General features: G+C 36.5%; 1 protein-coding gene across 1 annotated transcript in view; it reads right to left on the bottom strand.

Moving 5' to 3' along the window:
• Positions 1-15,190, bottom strand: part of SV2C (synaptic vesicle glycoprotein 2C) — a 76,607-nt gene that overhangs the window by 54,563 nt on the left and 6,854 nt on the right.

Raw genomic sequence — 15,190 nt, 5'->3', positions numbered from 1 at the left:
TTTTTCTCCCTCCCACATCAGTGTTTTTCTTTATTTCAATAGTCAATGTCCTTTCAAAGCAAAAGCACTGTAATGTTCTTGACTTGTTGTTTTGGGGTTTTTTGTCATGTTCCCCCCTCCCAATAATTTTGAACAGATACAGTTACATTTATTAAAATAGCATATAAAAAATAATATCGGGGTGATATTTTTTTAGCATAAATTGTGATTCGACATGTACTTTCTCACAGAAAGATAAGTTGAAATATTTAACATTTTGATTGTTCACATCTTAGCACATTGTACATAATTTCCTTTCCAAACACCCTGTGGAACATTTGACAAATATGTATAACATATTGAGCAGACTGTCAGAAGGAAAAAGTAATTCCCAAGTTTTGGACAGAAACCCTTAACACTGTATTTTGTTTGATACATGGAATTCTTTTTCCATCTAGTTTCTTGTTGAACTTCCCAGGCTAGGTTTTATATATCCTGCATATTGTTACCATCTTCTACAGAGCAGGAATTACTTACTAAGGTACTAGAAGTAATTAAAATACTAGAAATCCTTGTTATGTGTCTACTTTTGATTAGTCTCAAGAATGGACAAATTCTCCAGCATCTCTAATGGACTCTAATTGAAGAATCACCTTTGCCCTGCAGAAGGTAGTTTGATGGTAAAGGAAGCTAAAAAAACCCCATTTAAATTCCTGGGCTTGGTTAAATGCATATCAGTGTAGAGTTCACTCATTAGTATTTCTGTTCTTGGAATTACAGATGATAACATCTGAAGTGCTGACATCTTCAGGGTCTAATACACCCTGAACTGTCCCTGTCCCCTCTCATGTTCTGTACAGGTAGTTTTCCACTGCTGTTTCCTTATGAGACATAATTTAAAATAAGATATTTTAAAAATAGGATACACATTGTGTGTTATATTCTATATTAACAAGATTATAGAATCAGAATTAAAGGGTGGAAGGAACATTAAAGACCACCTTAAACTTCAATCCCCTGCCATGAGTAGGGGAATCTTCCTCTAAATCAGATTTCTCAGAGCTGCATCTAATCTCAGGATAACAGATCCCATGCTGCTCATCACAGGAGAATTGCTAAAGCAACAAACTCCATAATATTTTCTAGATGTTGCTGGGTTCTTAGATTTCCACCAAAGAATACTGATGATAATATGAGTAAATCCAGAATTTGCAGAATTACTAAGACATCTTTCTTTACCTTCTTTAGCTCAGGAAGGACACAGACATTACAGTATTCAGTATTCACAGTATTCTTTTTTGGTATGGAGGTGTTTAGGAGCAGACATTTATTGTATAGCTTTTCATTCTTACTGGAAATTTTATTCCACTAGTTGCGATTTTCCTGTAAATGCACATGGCTAATGTATTTTCTGGTCTTAAAGACACAAAGATTGGTGAGTAATTTATCATATTTATTCAACTGCTTGAAGATCTCTCCTGTGGGTCATTTTACCATGCTACAGGTGGATCACTGCCCATAAGCAGTTTGGAGACTCCATCCAACAGATCTGCTGCTTGCTTGACAATAGGAGTGGAAAGATTGTAGCAAAAACCATCAAATGGCTACATTGCCAGCTGACAGATTTCAAAAAATGAAAAAGTTCATTTTTATTCTTACAGTGAAATTCATTACACTCTTTTCTGTATAAGTATTATTGGGTTTTCCCAGCCAACATTCTAACATAAGAAATAGAGAAGACAAATTAAATAGCCTTTTATTTCTTTATAGAGATAACTTTGAAATATTTCTATGCAAATAATCCTAATTTTACCAATTTACATTCCTTGTGATGCACGAATATATCAAAACATTTTGAACAATGAAAATGTTTCCAAGTCTTGAGTTTAAAAAAAAATAACCTTTCTTTTAGATGAAAAATCCTTTGGTCATTGTACTGTGTTTTGGACTCCTATACTGATGTAATTCTCCTAAAGAACATTTGAAAGATGCTGCTAAAAATAATATTCTCATCCTGTCAATAAGCTGCTATAAATAAACTGCTCTCTGTGCTGCAGCATTATCATTTTCTTTCCCATTATATTAACTTCCAATTTTTTCCTAATTGCCTTGGAGTCTTTGCACAAATCCTCTCCTTGACCAAAGATCTGTAACCCTTCCATCCTGAACCTACTGCAGCTACCAACAACACACGTTTCGTACATTTTCTGTCTTACTTCTATTCTGTATTTTCTGTCTATCTTTCTTGTAAGAGATTAATAGAATCATAAAAATGGTTTGGGTTGTAAGGGACCTTAAAGCCCATCTATTTCCAGCCCCCTTGCCATGGGCTCTCCTCATTAGACCAGATTTTTCAGATCCCATTCCCCCTGGCCTTGCAAACTTCCAGGGACAGTGCATTCTCATCTTCTCTGTACAATCTGTCCCACTGCCTTCATAATGAACAGCTTCTTCCTTATCTAAACCTGCTGGATTCTGAACATTCTCCAGATTCTGGGTGTCTCCTGTTGACACGGCTCCAAAATGCTAGGATTGGGGTAGACTGAAGTTCTCCTCTCTTCTTTAGTTTAGTAAACTTTAGTTAACTTTAGTAAGCCTTAGTTTAAACCTCTCCTGCATCATGTAAAGGAAGTGCCCTTTCTCTCAACTTCCAAATTTTTCCTTAAGATCAGTTTACCCTGCTGCAATATTCACAATAATCACAAAAGTAACAAACAGCAAAGGAGAACTCTAACCATGTAAAATAGCTGAACAACCACCCAACAAATGTAAGTAGCCAATGAGATAAGATGACCATTTTATTGTCACCAGATTATCATGAGCATTTCCTTTCCAACCTTTGTAGCTTTTGTTTATTATGTTATGCCACTGGTCAGAACATAAATCTCTTGTGGATAACACTCAATTTTTTGCATATCTTTCATAATTCACACATTACATTTTGCATAAATTCATATATGTAAAAATTAAATACCAGGTTGTTGGTCAGTCTGTATATGTATATAGATGTCAACCTAGCATGTGATGCTGAGGGGGGTTACTCCCCTTTTGAATAGCTACTACCAGCCACGAGACTGGCTATTTTCTCTTTCTTTTTGTACACTCATGCCTCTAAAGAAGTCAGCTAATACAGTGGAAGGAACTCACTGGTTTGACATCCCATCTGATCTTAGAACATATTTGAAAATATTTTAAAATACAAAGACTTCAAAAGATATCTGTATCATATGTCTCAGATTTTCCCCAGAAGGTAACATGTAATCTAAAACTCTGTCAATTTTGGAAAAGCACTGAGAAGAGGCAGATGGTAGCTGAAAAGAAACATGCTAAAATAAATAATCTCTTTATTGTTCTTTTGACAAGTTTTAACAAACACGTATTTTCTTTCCATAGCAGAATTCTTACATACTTCAATGATTTTCACCCACTGCACAAACGTACAAAATACACACTTACATCCTCTTCAGAGAAGGGAAGAACCCTAGTGTGGAATTGTTTTATACTGTGCACACACTTTGGCTAGCAGATGGTTCAATATCTTTTAAAGGGATGTGTACACAGCACCTTTCAGATTGCTAGAAAGGGTTTAGCCTTACAAAACAGCTGACCAAGAACTCCCTTGGCATCCAAATGCTAGTTATGGACAATTTAAACAATGTCATAACAATAAATGCATAACTAGTCTCTTAAGTTCAGTTAAGCAGTATTTTACTCCTTATGCTGACATAACTTCATTACTTGCTGATATCTGTTGTAGTTTATAGCCTGGTATCTAAAAGACAGGCAAAACCTTCTGAGAAATCAGTTTGTAAGTGTATTTAGTAAGGAAAAAATACAGCAATGAAAGAAAAGTCAGACTTTGTTGCAATAGAGAGACTCGGAGGCTATGGGACTCCCTGATTAGCTTTTTGCATTAACATATTATAAATCAGTTATAAAACTAGCCTGAAGTTTTTGTTTCCTGTTATGTTGTTTAGGTAATTTGTCTGAATGAGGAATGCATTTCATGCAACCAGAAAAAGTATACATGTTATAAAAAGACTTTAAAAATAAGATTAAAATACCACTTCTATTTTTAAAAGAGCAATTATGAACGTGGTTCCATAAGAAGCAAAACAACTTTCATAATAATTATGATGTAATCAGTGTTTTATTTATTTGTACTAGGATCTTCCCATTTGCTAATGTTTAGAATATATTAATTCATAGTGAAGTACTGCAATGCCTATAAGTAGCATGATGAATATAGGAATAAGAATATCCATATTTATATTTGTTTTAACCTTGGTAACACAATATATTTGGAGTTTAAAGATTATATTCTTTCAGACCTGCATTTAATTATTTAATAATTTCTTTGATCAGAAAAGACTTGAAAATTGTAGCAACCTATGCAGCAACTATCAAACATAACCTCAAAGTGCTTGCCATGGGACGTAATTAAGGCAAACACTTATCCATTAAGACAACAAATGTAAGAAAGCCGTAATAACTCCAGCATTGACAAAAGAACTCAAATTTTCCACAGCCCCTGTCTTTGGATGTCTAAAACCTATGTACTTAATATATTTGATCTTCACTTTTTTTTTTAATATTATGCCATTCATCCCCTCAGTTGTACCATGGCTGCAATATTCCTACATAAAGAACTGCCACAAACTAGTATTTCTCTGCAATAACTATTTCTTTGTTTCTGTAATTTGTTTTGCAGTGGTGAAACAGCAAGCTCTATATACACAGAATGGTAAAATTTTATTGAGTGGATCTAAGTGGTTAAAGTAAACCACAAATTGTTCAGCCATCTGAAAAAGCTGATAGGTACTGTTTTCCAGCAAGCATGTGAGATAGACACTATTTAACTAAAACTAAGCTTTTGCATGAGTCTCTGCAAGTTCAAGACTTCTCAAGCCTTGATTTCCTTCATCTGAGCACTAGCTATTTCTCACAGTAAACATTTAGTCAATTTCAGATGTTAAATGACTCCCCTTACCTAATAATATGCAATGTATGTGAATCCCCAAAATGCCACAGCATATCAGGCTCTTTTTCTATTACAACTTTTCAGACGAATCCACTCCTCCTGCCTTCCCTGTCAAGACCACTGCGGACAGGATTCAATATGAAATTTCACACTCTTTAGCACAGATGCTTAATTACACACTTGCTTTGAAGCTCTTTGCTCTTTGGCTTCAAATACATTTACAAACAGTTAAAGTTCACTTGTATTATTGGAATTATTTTTAGAAATCAGGGTAGTAGGGTTTTTCTGTTTAAATACATGAAAAATATAAAGCTATTTTAAAATTAATGTTGAAGCTCCCCATTCTCAACATAGAAGTTTTCACGGCAGCCATCATGCAGCAGTCATTCTTGGGCCTTCAAGAAGAAAACTCTCAGCTGAGTAACCTCTGTGCTTAGCTCTCTAATAGTAAAAATTCCACAGTGACAAGCCTTTGCATGATAGACCATTTTGCTTTTGCATAACTTTTAGCTGCTTAGTTCACAAAACATTCTGGATATGCTTCACAGTCAGTAAAAAAAGACAAATTTATCTCCATAATAACTAAAGAAAGAGATAAATTCAAGAAAAAGGAAAAGACTAAATTCCAGTAAGAATACTGGAAAAAGAAAATACAGCTTCATCTCTTCTTAAACTCTTTGAGCAATACAGAAACATCAGTGTTTTCATCAAGGCAAAAAAACTGAAAATATTTTTTCAACCAAAAAAAAGTTTTCAATTTTTTTTTTTTTTGTAAAATTCTGTTTCTTTAGTGTTTACATAAGAAAACAACTCAGGGAAATCCTCTGACATACAAGCTACAAAAAAATACATCTCATACAATTGATAGCTCACTGCAATCAATTTAAAATTATACAAGAAATAGTCCATCTGCTCCATTAGTAGGAAAAAAAAACCCAAATGAACAAAGAAAAAAAATCAACACCCCATCAAACCCAAGCACCATGTTCAAATATGCCTACAAACATCTGATGACATTCAGTCAAATACCAACCCAGAAATTCTATATAAATAAAAATCAAATTAATTCTATCCAGTGTTCACACAAAATGATCCTGTTCTCAAACAGTACTGATGAGTTGCAATACAGGATCTCAACCATGAAAATCAAGAAAATGGAACTTAAAGCAAAAACAAGGAAAAGTAATATCATAGTCAGCTGACAAGCAGAGACAGGACGAGAGCAAGTAACTCAACAGTTCTTCATGCAAACCTGTTTATGATCTTAAAGATAATGAGAAAAAACATTATCAGTAGCACAAACAATTAAAAAATACACATTTGTAATATTATGACAGACTGTTATAATTGATGAATGAATTAGCAAAAGAAAAATTGTTGTGAGGTAGCACAGCAGTACAGTTCTAAAGAGAAGTTTCACAAATATAAAACAAACTATACAGGCAAAAAAGTTCCAAGCAATAAATAAAAATTTAAAAGAACACAAAACTGGTGGTTTCTTCCATATTTTTTCCTTTTCAAAAGAACAATGTCCAAATTTTCCAGACAACACAAAAAGGGGAACAAATGTAGAAGCCAATATAAGCCTCAAATATCTCTGAAAAACAACTGAAACTAAGTGGATAGGACCTCTGACATATTTAGAAAGCAGAAACAATCTAATAAAAGACAAAATTTGACTATACATAATTTTATGTCACCAAAACTTTAGAATGACAAATACCTACCATTTATTTGTCTCGATTTAACACTGAGACTTAAGTAAAAATCACCTGATATCATGGCTACCCTAACAGATCAGCTTGCTGTTACAGAGGTCAAAAGGTCAAACATGAGCCAAGAATTTTTTTTTTTCTTGGATGGAAGTACAAGTAAGAACTGTTCTATCCTCTCCATTAAATAAAGAAAACAAAATAAAAGGAAAGACAGCAGCTCAACCAAAAAAAAAAAAAAAAACAAAAAAAAAAAAAACAGAAAAAAAGAAAAATAATACAACAACAAGAAGCCCCAAAGTACCAAAACAAACCAAAACCATCTCTTTTTTTCCCCAGGAACACAACTTGTATGTCTCAGGAATCTACTCCAGTAGATCCATCCTGAGGGAAATCACAAAGACGAAAACTCATTCCTGGAAATTTTTTATCAAAACTCTTCTAGTCCTATAAAAGAAATACTGTCCATCAAAAATGAATGAGAGCACACCTATCATTCACACAAATTTAATTCAGTTATTAATAGGGTTTGGGTTTTTTCCTCTGGCATCCTCATATTATATTTATGTGCCTAATATGCTTAATTTTGATTAGTTTCCTGCACCTCAGTTGTGAGATTTACAACCTGCAGTGCTTGTGACATAAGGCTCAATTAAATTCCACCATGAAGCACTTTTCTTGCATATTTCCCTTCCTTGGGCTAACGAAACTAGTGTTATTTTAAATATTTAGTGCAGACCAAGGTGATATAGGTATAGACCTTTAAATTATCAGTTCATTTTGAAAAAAACCATAATATTTTCTTGTTCTATGTTTCTGCATGCTAATCACTTTTCTAATAGTGACATTCACCTTATGATACGTTTAAAATACACACCAGCAGGTGTGCTGATTTTTTTTTTTTTAATAATGAAGTGATACTCAGTTCTGGATTATTATTTCATTAGTAACACACATTCATGTGTACTCAGATATTATTTTAATTGAAACACTGTAATGACAAAATGAATAAGTGCTTCTGCTTATCTTCATATCCAAATTAGATAAATTAATAAATTAATAGAAGAAGATCAGTGGCTGCAGAGGTTGTGACAGGTAATAGATTACTTGCTAGGCTGAGGAATATTCTGCACAGCTGCATTTTCTGATAAGGCAGCAGTACATTGTCATCATCATTTCTACTTTTAAAATGCTATCATGCCAAGAACTTAAGTCTTAAAAAAAAAGTATTATCTCCTACCAGATGCTAGCACAATTTTTATTTATTCCATAACAGATTTATCAGAATAAATATTTGATCAGAGTTATTCCATTTCTTCATTGGAATAATTTATAAACTGGATACCCACAGTCACTATTTCAGCCAACAGCAGCACACTGCTATTTCATACAGATATTACTTGGATAGATAAATCAACAGTGCATTATACAAAAAAAATTAGAGCACTATTTCCTTGCTACTTCTAACAGAAATAGTCAATCAGCATTCAAATTTAACAATGTGGAACTGTAAAAAGCAACAAATACATGGTATTTTTCTTCCCATATAAACAATATTTTACAAGATGGTAGCTACTAATATGCAATATATAGAGCACAGACATTAACATAAGCTCAGGTAATCCCAAGTGATGACATGAAGCTGTTGACAGATTCCATAGGTGCTATCATTGAACATAATATTTTCACATTATCTTTTCCTTTGATCCAACAATTCCCTCTGGCACTAGCAAGAAAATCCTAACCGACAAGCTTTGGATAAAACACACCTAGTTAAGCTGTTCTAGGCCCCCTAATTCCTGTTTTATCCCTCTGCAACTGTGGAGGTTCCTCTGGATTTTTCTGCTCTCAGACTTAGATGCTAAATTCATTGCAGTCTTTGTCCATCTCTGAATTGACCCTGTCATGGTAGAAATTGCTATGACTTTGCAATTTGAAATGCACTTCCATGGCAGCCCTGAGAATCAGAATGATTATAAATGCTGTGTATGCTTGAACAGAGCATAGCACTGTGCAGTGAGCTAGGATTAATTAAATTTCAAAGCCAAAAGATATATTTCACTAAAGCTTTAAATTGCCCATGCAGTCATCTACATTAATCATCTCATTTCATATCAAAACTGTTCATTTTGGCCACATGTTTTATTGCCTGAATATTAATTTCTAATTCAATGAGTGCTGCTTCTGACCCCAAACAGAGCACATCCCACGAATATTGCTAACTTTTAATTAGTGTTGAATTACAACAAAAATTCCAAACCATAAAAACCTACATTAATAACAGATTCATCCAAAGCAGTAAATCAAAACACATGATACTAAGAACTAATTATCAAAACTACAATTTCACTTGTTTCTGTTCAATATTTAAGATAACCTATTGGTTATGTCTTCAATCAGCCATTAAGTCTATATTCTGTAAATATATCCCAGTGCAGAAGTAAACTTTTTTCCTCATAAACGGGAGAAAATACCTTCTTTTTATTTTGTTCCATCCAAACAGTGGCTGTTACCATCATTATTCCAATGAACTGGAAGGGTGGGGGAAGAAAAATTACAATTAAAAATACAAAGCAGAAAAAAAACCAAAGAAAAATAAAGAAAAAATCCTAAAACCTAACAAACCTTTTGCTTTCAGAAACAGATATTGAATTAGGCTGAACTTGTCCAGAAACAGGTTACCAAAATTAGTAAGGGTTTGAAACACACGTATTTGTCTGAGAGGATGGCTAGTCCACCTCACATAGCACAGAGCTACATGAGAGTGAGAAACAAATCTTCCATCCCACGTCTTCTTTCTGCTTTCCAATTTAGAGTCAATGAAACAGATTAAATAATCCAATTCAAAATTAGTAATAATGAATCAGAGTAATCTCCTATGTGCTGCCAATACACCTGCAGGTGCTGGTGAAGCTAAACAGGCTTTTTAATTATGTATTTACCATAGTACCAGAAAGCACTGTTATAAGGTCAAAATTGAATTTTTTTTTAGATTACTGCATCTATCAGTTTATAATATCCATTTAACATGACTTGCTAGTGGCAACTTCAGAACCAACCTTGAAATTGCCCTGAATTCTAATGTATTAGGAAAATACTTGTTCTCTGTGAAAATGAGCAGGTCTGACAAACGCCAGACAGAAGCAATATGCAGTGCTATAGAGTCACATATCACATGGGTTATATGCATCCATACTCCTTCAAAGTGATATAAAATGTTCCACTTCTCGCCAGAATAAAGCAAATCATTTCAGTCCAGATAGACTGACACAAAGAAATTTGCAAATAGCCAGTTTTGCCTATCACCAAAAATGCAGTTCTTCTTTAACATGATGGAGGCAAATGAATTTCACTTTACACCATTTATCTAATTTTTCTACTTTAGTGCTCTCCTAACTTCCTACAATCTTGTCATGGTTTGAGCCTGGCGCAATGCCAGTGTCCCCACGAGAACACCTCCTTCCCTGGCACCCACTGTGAGATGTGATCAGAGACAGAGCAAAGCAGGGTCCAAACTGAGGTTAAAAGGGAAAAAACTTTATTAACCTAAACATACAAAGGAAAACACACAAGACACATAGAACACCAGATGAAAACCTTCCAAATTCTTCCTCCTCCCCCCACCAAATTTCCAATTCCATTGCCACCCTTTAGATAATCAATTCTCAGTTCCTCGAGAATAGAGGAGTCCCTCTTGCACCACATTCCTTCCATGTCCAGTGCTCTCACCACTCCACATGGATCAGAGCTGCTTCTAGGGTTTTTCCCTTTAAGGATACATTGTCCAGTTCCAGAAAGAGCACAGTTCCTCTCCTTTGGGACACCTGTCCCCCCCAAATTTCACCCCCTGGGGCCGAGGGGTCTTGAACAGAGATCATCTTCTTCTTCTTCGAAGACGAAGGGCAACACCACCACCCTCCTCACCCGTCGTCTCTGTTCACACACTCTCACATCACTGCACTCTCCTGGCTCTGAGCCATCACCTCCCCCTGGAATACAGTCTCTGTGTCACAGAAACACCAGTGGTTCTGCTGTGGCTATACAAGAAAAGTCCAGCCAAAGGCCACTCCATCATCTCCTCCCACCTAGGATTCTTCTCAACATCCTCTCAATCTCATCAACTTCAGGAGGAATCAGCATTTGCAAGGTTCCCATCCTCCCCAGAAGGGTTAAAAGTCCCAGGCTCTGCCGGTTTGCTTCATGAACTCCCACGCCTGGCTGCCCTGCTGGGCACCCCCCCCCTTCTCCTTCACGCCGGGCCACTATCACAGGCACCGGCTCTGTCTCTCTCTCCCTCTCTCGGGCGGGTGGGGGAGGAATGGAGGATGGCTGCCCGCAGCCCTTGCAATGTTCTCCTCCACCCTTGGGCCCAGGCCTGGCCTACCTGTCTCCGGCCACATGGCTCCCCTCTCCCCCCTGCCCAGCTCAAAGCCGGGCAGGGAGGGTTGAGGGTCTGCTCAGTCCCAAAGCGGAACTAAAAGAGAGAAATTCCCCTGGCAGATCACAGCTTTTAACCCCTGTGTTCTCAGAGGCGTATCCTGCCCTCAGTGGACAAACCAGGTGCCAATATTAAAATCTGAACACCGATTGGCTTGCCCACACCATCACAAAAAACTTCATTTCCTCTCAAACCACGACAAATCCCCTCAAAAAACGATATAAAAACAGCTTTCTTTCTGTTAAACAGGTTTCTGTGAGTCTTTGAGAACACTTTGCATATTTATCTTGGGTAAAGTTTACTTGTTAAGCAAGAATAACTCAACATATGTAATACATCATCAAAATCTTTTTTTTTTTTTTTTTTTTCTCTAGCTGAAGCAGGTTGGCAGATGCTGTATAAACATGTCATAAGTTTAGTGGAGCCAGGGAACAACATCTTTCAGTTTGCAGGATGGAGGTGCCCATCTAGCAGCATGAGTAGTAAGTAAAGTTGATCTGAATGTAAAATATGGGATTCCCTAGTAAAAAAAAAATACATATTTTGAACAGAACTTCCCTAAGTTACCCATAGTTCTGCTCACATGATAAATCTGTAAATCCTCCCAGACTCCTGTGGCCTGTTAGTAGCATGTGAAACTATAAAATCTTACATTCATATTGTTCCCTTATATCAATTCTTCTCATTCTGCATAGAGCTGACAAAGCATTGAAAAAATGAAAAAGACTAAATGCAAACAAGAGACTTTATTATAAATGTCAGTAAATCACAGTATCCTGGACAGATTTTTAACTACAATTATAGCTTTTGCTGAAAAAGCATTTGCATGAAGAGAAGATTTAAAAAAACCATACATATATCATATTCATGTATTCCTTTGTGTAAGTATTTTTTGTGTAATATTGTTTAACCACGACTTTGATTCTGCATCAGCTATGAAAGTAGTAACATTCCATACATTTGAAACAATCATAAACTGATAGTTCAAACAAGTGAAACAAGCATTTACAGTGAGAATTGATGCACCCATCACTAGGAAAGAATTACATCTGCATTAAAATGAAGCCAGACCAGATAAAAATTCTTTCTTTAAATCCATATTTTTCAGCACTGACACTCCCTTAAACAAGCCAAAGGTCTGGAATAAAAAGCTATTTCAAATGGTTGCTATAATAACATTCAATTTTCTTCCAATTCTTCAACCTACTGATAGTGTAAGATAAAAGGCAAGTCAAACTTAGACATGTTCAAAAATCCTTCATTGATTAAATTCAAGAATTAAATGCATAGCAAGATATTTACTCAGCTGTGACGACCAAGCCATTAAACAATGTTTGGTCCACATCTTAAGGAAGTTCATTACCACCTTCTCTGTAAAAATATTTCTTTGTCTTGACAAGGAACTCATGCATTCTCTGTTTCATTTCATAGATTAGCATTTGATGCAAGATGCAAAATTCAAAGCTAGGCAAAAAATCTGAAAGCTTGCAGATTATACTAAACTCTGCTGCAGAATTAACAAAAGTGAGACTTGAAAGAGAGTGCACCATCATCTTTTAAATGTTCAGTTTGGCTAAAAAACTCTATTTGACACATTGATTTAAGAAGTGATGTATTGTCAAACAAGGATCCCATGGTAGTTGAGAGAGGGAGGAAAAAGTGAAGGCGACAGCCAAATTAAATGTGTGAAATCAACATTGCCCTCAGGCTTTTCCTTTGGGAAGCATTTCCTTCTTTTGCCCACTTTTGTAGGACTATAAATTTTGTGACATAAACTGTAAAATTACTGATCTGTGATGGAATAGGCAGAGCCAGAAAATAGCCTGTCAAGAGCAAAAAAACAGCCCAAAGATTTTAGATTCTTTTAGACAATGTCTGAGACAGATTTGGAGAAAACTACAAGCAATAATTATTTAACTTCACTTTTCTATGCAAATGAATGATACTAAAAACTGGAGAGTAGTGCTTTGGAAAGAGATATGGAAGTTAACATGGTCAGCAGTGCACTGGCAGCCCGGAGGGCCACCCATGTCCTGGGGGCCCTCAGGGTCAACTGGGAAAGGGAGGGGACTGTTCTGCTCTGAGCTGGGACAGCCTCACCTCGAGTGCTGGGGGCAGTTCTGGGTGCCACAGTATGAAAATAAGACATTAAATTACTAGAAGGTGTCCCAAGCAGGGCAATGGAGATGATAAAGGGTTTTGAGGGGAAGCCTTATGAACAGTGGCTGAGGTCAGGCTGAAGGAGTCTGTGGGGAGACCTCATGGCAGTCTACATCTTTCTCATGAAGGAAAGCAGAGGAGCAGGCACTGATCTCTCTGGTGACAAGTGACATGACCTGAGGAGGTCGCATGAAACTATGCCAGGGGAGGTTTAGGTAGGACCAAGATAATGTTCCTCCCCCAGAGGGTGGTTGGGCACTGGAAGAGGCTCCCCAGAATAATGGTCACAGCACCAGCCTGACAGGGCTCAAAAGGTGTTTGGACAATCCTCTCAGGTGTGATTTTTGGGGCTGTCCTGAGCAGGATGATGTGCTGCGGTCAATGATCCTTACGGGTCCTTGCAGTAAAGCTGCATGCAGAAACAACCTGAAAGAGGAAAAGTATTTGAAATGGATCTGTTCATCCTCTTAATACTGGCTTGAACAAAGTGGTTGGGGAACAACATCATCCTCAGAAAAAGAGGGCAGCTATGACCTGTGGTATTCACATGCCCTCTGAACAGAGAGAAGCTGTGAGACAAGCAGAGAAGAAGGAAAACACAGATCTTATCTCGCTTGCTGTGCCTGTGTTGTGCTAAAGTAGAATGCAATATTGTTTGCAATTGTTTACCCAAAGTGAGGATGTTTTGTTCCCTTGGCCTATCAGGACCAAGAGTGTGTGTGGGACTGTCAGGGGACAGTCACAAGAGAAGGAGAGAGCAGTGCAATCTGTGCAGTTGTGAGCAAGAGTGAGTGCCTGGCAGATTCAGTTTAGATACAATGTACATAATATAGTACAATAAAGTAATTCATTAGCCTGATGATGGAGTCAGATGTGGCATTCTCTCTCCCCTTTGTCAGAGTCGCCGTTGATTTACAATATTGACCCACCTTAGATAGTTGCCCGCAGTGGGATCCTGCACCAGCACAGAGGACTGAGTACACTGTGTTTCATTAATGGTTTAAATCTCTGCTCCTAGTTCCTGTCTCATGACAGTCCGTGATGCTCCATGTGATACAGGTTTAGTCCAGGTCATAACAAGCAAAATCACTTTGTATATTCCCTCCACTGTCCCCTTTTTCCCCTCAGAAAACAAAACCAGACAAACCACCATTTTCACTTGTCCATATTTTGTAACAGCTTAGGAATTGTAAGGATCTGTCTCTTAATTTTTCTCCCTCAAAAAACTGTGTTTGGAAGAGAAGTGAAAAAAGCACCACAGTAGGAGGATTTTAATAATGTCATTTGCAAGGGAGCTGAACTGTACCAAAGGTGAACAGCATGCATGATGGCTTTTGAATTTCTGGCATCTCCTTCTGAAGGAGTAAGACATTAATCCTACAGACCAATTTTCACCTTGTTCTGGAATTTTTAGAATGTATTTCAATGATTGCAGCTCTATTTCTAAATATTTCTGTTGCTGCTGAAGATTTATTACTACTATTAACTGTAAGTGCAACAAACTCTCACTGTTATTTCAGTGAGATTCCTCACAAGCAAACGTCTGATATGGCTCCAGTAAAAAGTCTTTTTCGAGATGATTTTATTGTGTATATATATACCAGATCATGTATAAGGACCTAACTTTTTTGATATCTCCGTTCTCTTGAATAAAATTCATACTTTGAAATTGATACAAATTTCAAATGTCTAAGAGTGCATCTAAGTAGTTCAAAGAGATTGTCTAAGAGTACATCAACATAACATAGTGAAAAAAAGAGAAACAGGGTTTCCTTTGTTTTACGTCACTTGTGATGTATTGTGTCATAACAAAGGCAGTACCATACTAATAAATGGAATATAACTGGAAGAAACTCCCCTTCTCCCACTGTATTTTATGCAGTAACATGGAAGAATCTCATCCATCTCTAATGACCTATA

This window comes from Serinus canaria, chromosome Z (assembly GCF_022539315.1).
Source record: "Serinus canaria isolate serCan28SL12 chromosome Z, serCan2020, whole genome shotgun sequence".
Classification (NCBI taxonomy): domain Eukaryota; kingdom Metazoa; phylum Chordata; class Aves; order Passeriformes; family Fringillidae; genus Serinus; species Serinus canaria.
The sequence above is the reverse complement of the archived record's forward strand: the minus strand, read 5'-3'. Positions and strand labels throughout refer to the sequence as shown.